This window comes from Pinus tabuliformis, chromosome 1_2 (assembly GCF_031772625.1).
Source record: "Pinus tabuliformis cultivar Carrire ecotype Pingquan chromosome 1_2, CPIR1, whole genome shotgun sequence".
Classification (NCBI taxonomy): Eukaryota; Viridiplantae; Streptophyta; class Pinopsida; order Pinales; family Pinaceae; genus Pinus; species Pinus tabuliformis.
Window position 1 is genome coordinate 581776496 of NC_142298.1, and position 13941 is coordinate 581790436.

Consider the following 13941-nt stretch of genomic DNA (forward strand, 5'->3'; position numbering starts at 1 on the left):
TTTATTTTGTGCAGTATTCAAATCCTCATAACTATTGATGCTTGAGGGGTTGTCGAGTTCACTTTTTTGTCGTTGGGCGGGGCTTTCTCCCTGCTTGTCTTGAGAGTTGTTTCTTTCTCGTGATTCAGAGTTTTCTCTGGAGTATTCTTCTTTGATGACAGTGTAGTGTTCTTTTTGTGCTCCTTCCCACCATGTAGATCTATGGTGGTTTTTTCTAGCAGAATTTTTCTGGGAGGCTTTTGGGCAATTTTTGGCTAGATGGCCCGTCTCAAAGCAGGATCGAAATCTGAAGAGGACACTTTCATAATCGAGTTTCTGGTTCCACACATAATCTTTACTTGTTAGGTTTATTTCAGCTGGGAATCCGGTGTTGAAGTCCATTTCCACATAGATGTGTGCATAGGTGGTTTTGGCATATTTCTCTGTTTCTGGGCACCTACAGTAAAATTTCCCAATTGCATTTCCAATGGCTTTTAGCGAGGAGAGATTCCAGAGATGCAAGGGTAGGCTTGGCAATCTCACCCAAACTGGTGCTGAAGTTATGACTGTTTTTGAGGGATTGAATGATGGGTTCCATGGCTTCATGAATAGCCCTGAGTTTTCCCAAAACCAAGGGCCAGAATCTAGAATACATTGTCTGCTTTTAGGATTTTCAAAATCTACTATAAAGAAACCCCTAACATAGGGGTAGATATTAATTTCATCAGAAATGATAGGCTTCCATACCTCCGAGATCCAATTCTGGAGAGCTGTCAACCGCAGCCAAAAACCATTGAACCGACAGATTAGGGCACTTTCAGAAAACTTCAAAGCCTCATCAAGTGAGGCCTGGACCACCTGGACAGTGGGAGCTAAAGCTTCACTGACGATATGGGCAGGATCTTGCCCTCCAGAAGCAGACGGAACTGAGCCAGCAGCTATTTTCGCGAAGCTGGGAGCCATGGGAGCCATATTTTCCCGTATAAAGCCGAGACCTAGCCGCAGAGAAATAAGGCAGAAGATTAGATCTAGATCTAGTCGCAGAATATTAGATCTAGAACCGAACCGCAAAAAAGATTAGATCTAGAACCCAACAACAGAGTCTTAGTAAGTCTTTTAATCTGCAAGAAACCCTAGTAGGAAAAATCGAGAATCAAATCCTGCTCCAGATAAAAATAAATCACCAACTTTTGCTTCATGAACCGCTCGATCCAGAGATGCCCACGTAAAGGAGGACTTGCTCACAGATCTATTTTTGCAGATCTGAGATCGGTGATCGTTATGGAGAATGCTGAAAGAAATAACGCTTAAGAAGAGCACCACATAGAAGTAGGTCTGGAGCCGCAGATCTGCTCATGCAGAGACGGAAGAACTAACGTAGCCATAGCCTAATACTTCATACGCAGATGCAGCCGCAGCCTAAGAACCGCAGCCGCAGCGTTCTACCAAATACCTCCGCAGAGGTAGCCGCAGCGTAAGAACCGCAACCGCAGCCTAAGAACGCTATAATTTTTTTAAGGAGAATAATTTTTGGCTAATTTCTATAGGGTGTTATATATAATATATTTTTATAATTTTATTTATTGTTTCAATAATATTATTTCTCAATAACCATTTTAAATTATTTATGAATTCTAATAATTTTATATGTATTAATAATTTATTTGTTTTTCTATCGCTAATTTATTTTAGTTATTTATAAAAAAATTTCTTATAAATTTACATTCTAGTTTATTTTTGGATAATTTTGTTTACTTATTATCCTGTTACTGACAGATATAAACGACACTTTACCAAATTTATTTTATAAAAAAAATTATTTATTTTTTAATTTTAATTTTCTTTCTTTTCATTGACTTCAACGCGTTGGGTCTTATTTTGTAATCATGACATCCAAATAGAACAATACCTGACTTGGGTCTCATGTTCTCTTTTAAGGCCTTGGTGTTCTCTTATTTCGTCTAATTTCATAATAATTTTACCAGTACCCACAATAGTGAATACTCTTAACAATAAACATCATCTCTGTTGGTTCAGGTGCACAGCAAAACAACATAAAACACACAGCAGAAAAATAAACAAGCACATAAGACACAGCTTTTAACGTGGTTCACCCAACCAATCTGGGCTACATCCACCAAACATAGGCATCAGGAATTTTATTATTCAAATTAGGAGATTACATCAAGGAATCCTCACACTCTCTTAGCAAATCATCCGAATGACTGCCTGTTATATAGCATAGAGAATCTAACAGCCTCATAACTCCCTCACATCAAATATAGGAGGCATTAACTCCCTCCCAACAACCTGGAGCTAATCTAGGAACTGAATCCCTATTGTTGTCATCCTTCAGAGATTTTTGCCTATTTGACTAAAACAGAAAATCTCAACAATCTCCACCTTGACAACAATTCGCCTGATGCCCTATTATTATTATTTTTTCTTTTCTGCAAGCCAAGAGAAGCCAAACACCAGCGTAGCTTCTCCAACAAAACTGGTTTCGTGAACATGTCTGCACAGTTCTCCTTTGTATGCACCTTTTCAAGAGAAACGCCCCTTTCAGTGATAACCTGTCTTACAAAATGATACTTGATTGGAATATGCTTTGATTTACTATGATAGGTTGGATTCTTAGCCAAATGTATTGCACTTTGACTATCACAAAGTAACCTGATGTTATCCTGTAACCTACCAAACTCACCAAGCAAACCTTTCAACCAAACCGCCTCTTTGCAAGCATGAGAAGCAGCAATGTATTCTGCTTCAGTAGTGGACAAAGCAACAATGTTCTGTAGCTTTGACATCCAGCTGATAGCTCCACCTGCAAAAGTAAAGACGTACCCTGAAGTTGACCTTCTCTTATCCAAGTCACCTGCAAAATCGGAATCAACATATCCGCAAACAAATTCACTACTCTTATTGTAAGAAATACAATAACTACTTGTGCCTCTCAAGTACCGAAGCACCCATTTCACTGCTGACCAGTGTTCTTTACCCGGATTTGCCATGTACCTGCTGACAACCCCAACTGCATGAGAAATATCTGGTCGCGTACACACCATCGCATACATCAAACATCCTACTACATTGGCATAAGGAATTCGAGACATATAATCCTTTTCTTCATCTGTATTAGGACATAAACTCGAAGAAAGCTTAAAATGGGAAGCTAAAGGGATCGACACAGGCTTCACATTGTTCATACCAAACCTCAAAAGTATTTTCTCAACATACTTCTGTTGTGATAGCCACAGCTTACCATTGCCCCTGTCTCTGAAAATCTCCATGCCCAAAATCTATCTTGCGGCTCCAAGATCTTTCATATCAAACGTCCTTGCCATCTGAGTCTTCAACCTGTTGATTTCTTCAATGCTTTTGCTTGCTAAAAGCATATCATCAACATACAACACTAAGATAATGAACATGCCATTATTTAACTGCTTAAAATAAACACAATGATCATATTCACTTCTTACATATTTCTGACTCAACATGAAAGAATCAAACTTCTTATACCACTGCCGAGGCGACTGCTTCAGGCCATATAATGACTTCTTGAGCTTGCAGACAAATTTCGCATTGCGATGCTGAACAAACCCTTCCGGTTGTTCCATATATATTTCCTCATCTAAATCACCATGTAGAAATGCAGTCTTAACATCTAACTGCTGCAACTCCAAATCAAACAAAGCCACTAATGCTAACACAATTCTAATTGAAACAATTTTAACCACTGGTGAAAATATCTCATGAAAGTCTATGCCAGCTTTCTGAGAAAACCCTTTTGCAACCAGCCTTGCTTTGTACCTGTCTTCCGTATCATTCACACCCCGTTTCAGCTTGAACACCCACTTGCATCCCACAGTTTTCCTGCCTTTGGGAAGTTCAACCAGATCCCACGTGCCATTCTTACCTAAGGCCATCATTTCTTCCTTCATGGCTGCTTTCCATTTGTCACTATTTGAACCTTCTACAGCTTCCTGATAACACAAAGGTTCATCATCATTAGCGATCAAAGCAACTGAAGTAACATGATCATCATACCTTCTCGGACGGCGTTTGATCCTTGTAGACCTCCTTAAGAATGTTTCTAGTGCTTCCACAATTGGTTGTCTATCAACTGTAGGAATTTCTTCATGATCGCCATCTGAGACCTGTTCATGTCCTCCATCTGAACCCTGTTCATAATCTGATTCTGAAACCTGTTCATGACTAGAATCTGAACTATGGTCGTTATGACTATCATTAGAAATGTTGTCAAACTGAATATGCTGGAAATCAGATACATCATCATGTTTCAATCTTCTATCTACATCTAACTGTACAAGAGAGGATTCATTAAACCTTACATCTCTGTTGATGATGATTTTGCGGGTAGTAGGATCCCACAATCTAAATCCCTTTGTTCCATCACCATATCCAACAAAGACATACTTTTTCGATTTCGGATCTAATTTAGTTCGCTGATGTTTAGGCACTAGAGCATATGCATCACAACCAAACACTCCGAGTTTAGAATAGTCACAAGGGTGTCCTGTCCATACCTCTTGCGGAACCTTGCAGTCTATTGCCGTTGATGGAGATCGGTTTATCACATAACAAGCAGTTGCCACTGCTTCCGTCCACAACTCCTTCGACAACCCGGCGTTACTCAGCATACACCTTGCTCTCTCTAGAAGAGTCCTGTTCATGCGTTCAGCAACTCCATTCTGCTGAGGAGTATAAACCGTGGTCTTATGTCTCTCGATCCCTGCATCCTTGCAATAGTTGTCAAACTCCTTGGAGGAAAACTCACCACCATTGTCAGTTCTTAAACATTTTATAGTTCTACCAGTGCTGTTTTCTACCAATGCTCTAAACTGCTTGAAAACTGTAAAAACATCAGACTTCTTTTTCAACATGTAGACCCATACTTTCCGAGAAAAGTCATCAATGAATGATACAAAATAAGACGAACCACCATATGACGCTGTAGGGGCTGGACCCCAAACATCTGAATGGATATAATCAAGTATGCCTTTACTAGTATGTTTGCCTGTTTTAAACTTTTGTTTACTTTGTTTACCAAACAGACAATGTTTACAGAAATCCAATTTTCCAGATCTTAGATTAGGAAGTAACTTCCGGTCAGCCAAAATTTTCAATCCTCTTTCACTCATATGCCCCAATCTTTGATGCCATAAGTGAATGGAACTACCGTCATGTTCAGACACAGACACATGATCTGACCTAGTTCTACCTTCTAACTGAAATAGATTTCCTACTTTCTTAGCTTTCATAACTAGTAAGATGCCTTTATAAATTTTCATAACTCCACCTCGAATTACAGTTTTATATCCATTTGAATCAAGTGCTCCTAATGAAATCAAATTTTTCCTTAAATCTGGTACATGCCTCACATCAGTTAATATTTTGGTTGTGCCATCAAACATTTGTAGTTGTATGCTTCCAATCCCAACAATATTACATGTTACATCATTACCCATGTACACAACACCATCATCAATTGATCTATATGTTTTAAACCAATCTCTATGTATACACATGTGGTTAGATGCCCCAGAATCTAACAACCAATGTTGATCATGTTTTGAAATATTAACTGACAATACTTCATCACTCATACCTGAACCAGATACTGAACCTGTATCTGTGGTGTTGGCTTCCTTCTTTTCTGTCAAAGAGCCTTCTTTGGCAGCCTGCTTTCGCTTCCAGCAATCCTTTTTCAGATATCCAGCCTTGCCACAATGCCAGCACTTCATCTTTGGCTTCTTTCCTTTGGACTTTGAGCGAGAGTCGCTATGCTTTCCCCCGGAGTGTCTCTCTCGTGAGCGCCCTCTGGCCATCATTACCTCTGATGTAGAGGTATCTGCATTCGACCTCTTCCTCGTCTCCTCAGCCAACAAGGCTCCAACAACATCGTCAAATTCAAGGATATCTGATGTACTAAAGCTTATGGAAGTAACAAAGTGATCCCAGGATTCGGGCAATGAACATAATAAAGTTATCGCCTTATCCTCTGAATCAAATTTCACATCTAGACTGTCTAATTGCACCAATAAGGTATTAAAAACATTCAGGTGATCAGCAATTGAGGTACCTTCTTTCATCCGCAAACCGTAAAGCTGCCGCTTCAGGAGAATCCGATTTGTCAAAGACTTCGTCATATAGAGCTTCTCAAGCTTTGACCACAAGCCTGCGGCGGTTTTCTCTGACACAATGTTGAACAGAACATCGTCCGCCAGACATAATCGAATTGCACTCAGAGCTCTATCGTCCATCTCATCCCATTCATCCTCCGTCATGGAAGCAAGCCTTTTGTTTTTCCCCAACAGTGCTTTTGCCACACCTTGTTGAACCAGCAGATCGTGCATTTTCACCTTCCAGATCTCAAAATTATTCTTGCCATTAAACTTTTCAATTTCAAAACGGGCACTTTGTGTTTTGGCCATCTTGTCAAAGAATCTCCAATTTCAATTTGAAATACCAGCAATTTAAAAAACAAAATTTCCTATGCCTTTGTTACAACAAAGAAAAAACTGCCTATGCCTTTTGTACCTGTGCCTTTTTTTTTGTTTTTAAAAAACTGCCCTGCGCGACTGTTATGATAAAATCCGTGCCAAGCAACATAAATATAAAAAACACAGCGCATACGTAGTTTTTAACAAGTATAACTACGCCGTTTGCCAAAACAATATATCCACGCTGATATATAACTATTTTCACACCGTTTGTACATATGTATCAACGCTTTGTGTAAACAATATACCCACGCTGTGTTATATTAAACGCTGGCAACAGCTGCTCCAGTTTTATATGATAGATTCATGCTGTTTTGACAACATACCCACGTCGCCGTTTTTAATTGATATATTCATGTTGTTTTGAAAACATACCCACTTACTTTTAAAAGACCCACGCTGTTTTCAAAAAACATATATACCATATATACCCACGTTGTTTTTTAAAACACCATATACTGTTATATCAAACCCAAAACAATGGACCACGCTGAGTTTTTAAATCAGACCCATGTTTTTAAAAAATAAATAAATAAATCCACGCAGTTTTTTTTAAATATAACAGCGCATCTATAGATCCACGCCTTTTTGGAATGGAGAAAACACACGCTGGTTTATATCACTGTTTATTCCCATCGGATGCAGACTTTGAAACTCACCGCACAGCAAAACGTACCTTCTCGGCGCCTTTTACCCTGGCAGTCGAAACGCATGATGCTTTCCGTGGACTTTATTGACAATCGCATTTTCAGTTTCCATGGCTATTGCACGCCATCCAAGCACCAATGTCCTCCAATCAAACGCACAGCAAGATACGCTGCTGCCAATTGACGTGGCTCAGGTAATCTCTGCGCATTCCAGCGTGCAGGGTTGTCAACGCAGCCAATACGCACCCATAACAGCGCTCCACGCTCACGCAAGGCTCCAGTACAGCTTCACCCACGCAAACGATCCGCACAGAACTTTCTCAGCACCCTTAGCGCTCCACCTTCAGCAGAGCCGCTCCTCCAACGCGCTCTGATACCAATTGTCGGTTCAGGTGCACAGCAAAACAACATAAAACACACAGCAGAAAAATAAACAAGCACATAAGACACAGCTTTTAACGTGGTTCACCCAACCAATCTGGGCTACGTCCACCAAACATAGGCATCAGGAATTTTATTATTCAAATTAGGAGATTACATCAAGGAATCCTCACACTCTCTTAGCAAATCATCCGAATGACTGCCTGTTATATAGCATAGAGAATCTAACAGCCTCATAACTCCCTCACATCAAATATAGGAGGCATTAACTCCCTCCCAACAACCTGGAGCTAATCTAGGAACTGAATCCCTATTGTTGTCATCCTTCAGAGATTTTTGCCTATTTGACTAAAACAGAAAATCTCAACAATCTCTCTACAAAACAATCAATCAATCATCTTGTAGAACAAGAATTTTATGCACTCAGTGGAAGTAGGTTCTTGAACCAACTAGCTAGGTAGATGACACATTGAAAGAAAAAAAAAGATTGTTATATAACATCTTGGAAAAAACAACATGAAAACAACAATACTTTGACCAATAACATTTAACCAAAACTAATTACATCACATCTATACAAAATAAATTAGTGACTAAATCAAACTAAACCGTAAGAACGCTAGCTATATGAACTTGTTTATACTTTATTTTTTGTTTATTATTTATATTTTTTATTAATTACACACTCATCAATCATTGAGTCCATCTGCATATTAAGGCAGGTTCTGTTGTGCAATGTAGAAAAAGCAGTCCATGGCGTTCCTCTGCGTTTCGGCAAAACATTACAATCCTTAAGTTCTCGCGTAGATCTGAAGGTATCTCTCTGTCAATCCTCCTCCCTCAATAAAGTACCTCTATTTATCGTTTTAATTCGGTGCCTTTTTTTGGCCATCTACTTTAAGAACTCGACAATTAGTTGCTCTAAATAATCGATTTTATATGGAGAAATAGGGTCCCTATGAAATGGCCTCAACTTCGGTTAATCTGGTGGTGATGATGGTGATGAAAAAAGTGAGCATATACTTTCGTCAAACTCTGACTTAACCTGTGCAACTCTGTTGTGCAAAGGAGTGGTTCAATCATGTGGAGATTATCCTGATTTAATTCACGGCTGACGACATCCTTTAGTGTTAATTAATAATTACATTTCAGAAAATTATTTCTCTCTATCGTAATTTAATCTCAGAGCACAGAGCTTATTTAAGTATGTTTACAGTAATAGAGGGAAAGAAGTGTCTCTTAGTAATTTTACCAACAGTTTAAAGCATAGTCTGGCAGTGATGAAAGCAGAGAGCCCATACTTTTGTCAAACTCTGTGACTTAAATTAAACTGAATCGTTATCAATCATGTGAAAATTATCTTGATTTAATTCGCAGATGACGACATTCTTTAGTGTTAATTATAGTTATATTTCAGAAAATTATTTATGTAATTTACTCTCAGAGCACAGAGCTAATTTTAAATGTGTTTACAGTAATAGAGGGAAAGAAGTGTCCCATAGTAATTTTGCCAAAAGCATAATCTGACGGTGACGAAAGAAGAGAGCCCATACTTTTTGTCAAACTCTGTGACTTAAATTCAACAGAATTGCTAGAGTCCTGTGCAACGCAGTTGTTCAATCATGTGAAAATTATCTTGATTTAATTCGCAGATGACGCCAACAGTTTAAAGCAGAATATGGCGGTGATGAAAGAAGAGAGCGCATACTTTTGTCAAACTCTGTGACTTAAACTAAACTGAATTGCTAGAGTCCTGTGCAACGCGGTGGTTAAATCATGTGAGAATTATCTTGATTTAATTCCCAGATGAGGACATCCTTTAGTGTCAATTAATAGTCACATTTCAGAAAATTATTTGTGTATCATATTTTTTTTAAGATTAATTTGGGTAGGATCTGGGATCAAGTCCCAAATCATACTGGTTGCTATTATTCATTTTAATTTCAACATATTCAAAGATTCTTTCCATTTTAAACTTATAGGATTTTTCCTCGACAGCAATATTCAACTTGTACAAAATTTTGTGATAAGAGTTAACATGTCTCTTTGATAATATAACCCTAGGGAAGAGAAATTAAATCCACTAACTTGCACTCCAACTATTATCCTTTAACTCTTTATATCATAATTTAATCTCAGAACACTGAACTCATTTTAAATATTTTACAGTAATAGAGGGAAAAAAATGTCTTTGTTAATTTTGCCAACAGTCTAAAGCTTGGAATACAGCCTTAAAAATTTAAAAGTACGGTTTAAATTATTGACGGCAGCCTTGAAGGTCAAAGTATCTTTGAGAATTATTTTGAGATAGAGTTACATTTCAGAAAATTATTTGTCTTTATCATAATTTAATCTCAGAGCACAGAGCTTATTTTAGGGAAAAAAGTCTACCTAGTAATTTTTCCAACAGTTTAAGGCATGGAATACAACCTTAAAAGTTAAGAGTACCGTTTAAAATATGGACTGTAGCCTTAAAGGTCAAAGTATCTTTGAGAATTATCTTGTGAAATCATCAGATATTGGATTATTTCACAGAAACTTATCTCAATTAAGATAGTTTGAAATATTTTTGTATGAAATTCAAAGCATTTAATCTGTTTATCTAATCTACTAAACTATCACTTAAAATTCGTCACGTACAAATCATCTTCAATCAATTGGCGGGCTCAATTTGAGAGTGGCCCTTGCTCAAATTCCTTTTGGCACAGCTTGCTAGGGTTTATCATTAGCTTTTATTAAAAAATTAGCTGGCTCAAAAGGCAATTGCATTTGTGCTTATCAATCGGGTACTGATAGTACACCTAATGGTACAGTTTTCTCTTTTATTAATTTTAAGTCTTTTGCAAGAGACATTTATTCGGTGAAAAGTTGTCAACTAAATACTAAAGTAAGAGTTGATGTTCTGTTAGCTTTTGAGGCTGTCGAACTAGAACTAGAAGTACTGATTAAAGTGTTTATGCCTGCTAAACTGTGTGCTTTCAGGATAATTTAAGTACAGTTAATCAAAGGATGGCAGCATTCAGAACTTTTTGGAACAGTCCCGTAGGCCCCAAAACAACTCATTTCTGGGGTCCTTTTTGCCAACTTTAGCTTCATTGTCGCTGTAAGTCCCTCTTTTTATAAATCAACGTCCCTAGAGACCTGGCTGCAGATTGCACTTCATCCCCTATTTGTACTTTTTTAACTCTAGATCAGAATGTTTCAGTCAAGGGTTTCATACAACATATTACTTTAAAGATGACTTGCATTTATTTGCTTTCTATGTTGTCGAATATTCCCAAGATCATGGATGATTCTATAAAAATTGTGACATATGATGACAATATTTTATGCTGGCTTTTAGACTATCAAAGAGCTGATCGAAAGTCTGTTTCATTGACACGATAAAGTTGAATTTTGAAATTTACTTTAACATTGAACACAGTAAAAATTACAATGTCACAGTAGAGTATGTCCTTGTCTAAAAATGGGGCAAGTATACTCGGTGATACTGCTTAGTGGGATTTCCATAGACATTTTTGACATTGAGAAAAATCTATATGTTTTTGGCTTTAATTATTTTTCCGCAAGCCTTTTCAAATGAACCAGAAGTAGACTATGATGTATATACTAATGTGTGTTGCACAACTTTTGTAATTACGCAAGTTAAGGATATTTTGTCTTTTAATTCCTGAGGTTGGTGCAACGTTAGTCTCACATAAGGTAGTTTAGATTATGTTTCCATCAGAGACTAAGAACATATTGTATATAGAAAACACTTGAGTTTCATAACTCAGAAATGTAATGTAAGTGATTCCTCTTTCTTATATTGTATCATTTTTTTGTATTTTATTTTTCATTTCTATTGTTTTAATTATGCTGTATGATGTTCTCTATTGTAATGTCTATGCTTTTGATTGGACATTTATTATGCCTTGTCCATCCATCTGTGTTAGATGATCGTTGATGAGGTTCCCATCTTATGCCCTGCCTGTCCTTTGTCTATGCCTTTGGTTGGATTTTTATTATGCTTTACCTATTCGTCTGTGTTAGATTATTGTTAGATTATCATTTATAGGCTTTCCGTTGTCTTATTCCCTTCTTGTACATTTGCATTAGATGACCATTGATGTGCTTCTCATTGTCCATCTTTGTTGGTGCAGTAATCAACTCTATGGAATCAACAAGCACCTAAAAATAGCTCCATTAATCTCATATACACTAAGATATATATTATCTAATATGTAATACCTTCAATCAAATGAGTATATTGTGGTATATTTAGCATTAATGAGTCTACGACTGGGTGCAGAATGTTTGACCAATTCAATTGCCATAGTACAGGTTTTCAATGTGATCTCCAAGACATGATGTTGATGTTGGTGTCAATACTGCCTTGGTAGGATTTCTTTCACAATCCTTATTATTATCTTGCCATACAAAAGACCTACCTTTGTTTTACCAAGGGGGAGGTCAAACACCAAGCCTATTGTTTATTGCCAACTGTGGCAAAGAGTACATTATAGTCTTCATTATAAACCATACGTATAACATCCATCCCACACTCATTAATGCGTGACAAAATGAATATGCATATCCTACCAGTGAGAGTTGGCTTCCTTACTTTCAAATGCTTGGCTTTCAACTAGTTAGGCATCGAAGATCATGAGCTTTTCCCCATTGTTATGCAAAGCACACAGGTAGGGGGAGATTTGATGCCTACCTATATCGATGTTTTCTCTTCCATCTCTTGTTGCTGTCATAGTTACTTCTCTTATTACCTGCGTATTATACTGATTAGCTTTTTTCAAATGGGATGAGCTATAGTTTATGGGTGGGGTTAGGATTTGTTTTCGGTTTCCTATTGCAAATATGCAAGGTGGGTAAGGAATATAATGGATATGAGGAACTGACCTTGAAACTATTTTGCAATATGAAATGGATGGGTTTTGGGCTTAATAAGTTTACATTTCCCATTGTTCTCTTTACATGTGGCAACTTGGGATATTTGGAAAAGGGCAAGGAGTTCCGTGAAGACATAATTAGAAAGGAAACGCATTTTCACATATTTGTTGTGACTACCCTCTTTTGGACATGTATGCTAAATATGGGATGATAGAGGATAGAGGAAAAGTGTTTGACATAATGCATGAATAGGATATTGTGTCATGGAATGTGAGATTGCAGCAAATGCATAGAATGGGTGTATTGAAACCCTCAGCCTGTTGCAAAGGCCATGGTTTTTGCTCTTCAAGTGCGCATCAACAAATAAGTCATGGATTTAGATGAGATGGGCAACATATTTACTTTGCAAAAGAGGCTCTGCCAATGGAAGTTGATCGTAATGTGATGGTTGACAATGAAGACATTGTTGATGGAAAGAATTAACCTTGAGTTCATTTGCATAGAGTTAGGAATACCAGATCCCTAACAGGGAAGAGAAAGGTACTTTATCTTCTGAATATGAAGACATTGTCCTAACATGAGCATTTGTCCACACGTCATGGGATCCTTGAACTTCTGGAATTTGCTATTTCTTCAAATGCGTTGGGAAACTGACGTTTCTAACAGTGGGAAATTTAAAGATTTTGGATTTTGATATAATTAATGTGTAGTTGTTAGCTATCCAAATTGAACACTGACTTAGAGGTGGGTTAATGAATGTTATGGAAATTTCCTAGTGAGATCTCGATGGTTGGTTAGTATCAAGCTCTATTTTATAGTGAAAATGGTAAGCCTCTTGGTTGTTGTGTGAGATCATTTGAATTCCTATCTTTTTGTCATGTCCCCAATAAATAATTTTTCTAAGTAAAAATACTCAATTTTGCAATTTTGGTGATGGATAAATATTTCGGCAAATAAACTTAGGAGAAATTGGTGAGGAGTCACTCACTTAATTTTTGGAGAAAGGAGGCCACAAACATTAGAGAAAAGAAAAGTTAATTTTGTAGTGGTATAGGAGGAGTTTGAATTAGTGGGGGCCACAAGGAGGAAAGGGAGCAGCAATTATAAATAGAGGAGGAGGGCCTCATTTTGACATCTTTTGGCCATTCGATTTCAGAACTAGAGTTTGCTTGAGCTGCTTAGCCAAGTCAACTAGTGCTGCTTATCACAAGGAATTTCCAAGCGGGAATTCCATCTCTTCTTCGGTGAACTTTGAGTGTCACCCTACGAGAGATTTTAGGAGTTGATCTCAGATGATTTGGGGAGTCATTTTGTAGTGAACCTTAAGATGGTGTGAGCTTTCTCAAGTGCGTAGAAGCAAATTTGTGGTGTAGAGGAGGGCTAGCAAACAACAAGATTTTTGCAAGAGAATTTGTAGAGATTTTCCCTCATGGTGGATGAAAATGTCCATTGAATTTCGTAGGGCTGGAAGCACTAATATTTGGGAGGCCAAATTTGTCTTTTCTAGGGTCTACGCATGGGTCTCT

At 37.6% G+C, this 13941-nt stretch overlaps 1 long non-coding RNA gene across 1 annotated transcript in view; it reads left to right on the plus strand.

The window, feature by feature from the left end:
- The first annotated feature begins 8210 nt into the window (after positions 1–8210).
- LOC149206961 (uncharacterized) overlaps positions 8211–13941 on the plus strand; it is a 69192-nt gene continuing 63461 nt past the window's right edge. Inside the window, exons 1-2 of the long non-coding RNA XR_016251970.1 lie at positions 8211–8346; positions 10514–10634. This is a non-coding gene — a long non-coding RNA (uncharacterized LOC149206961). The remainder of the gene's footprint in view (positions 8347–10513; positions 10635–13941) is intronic.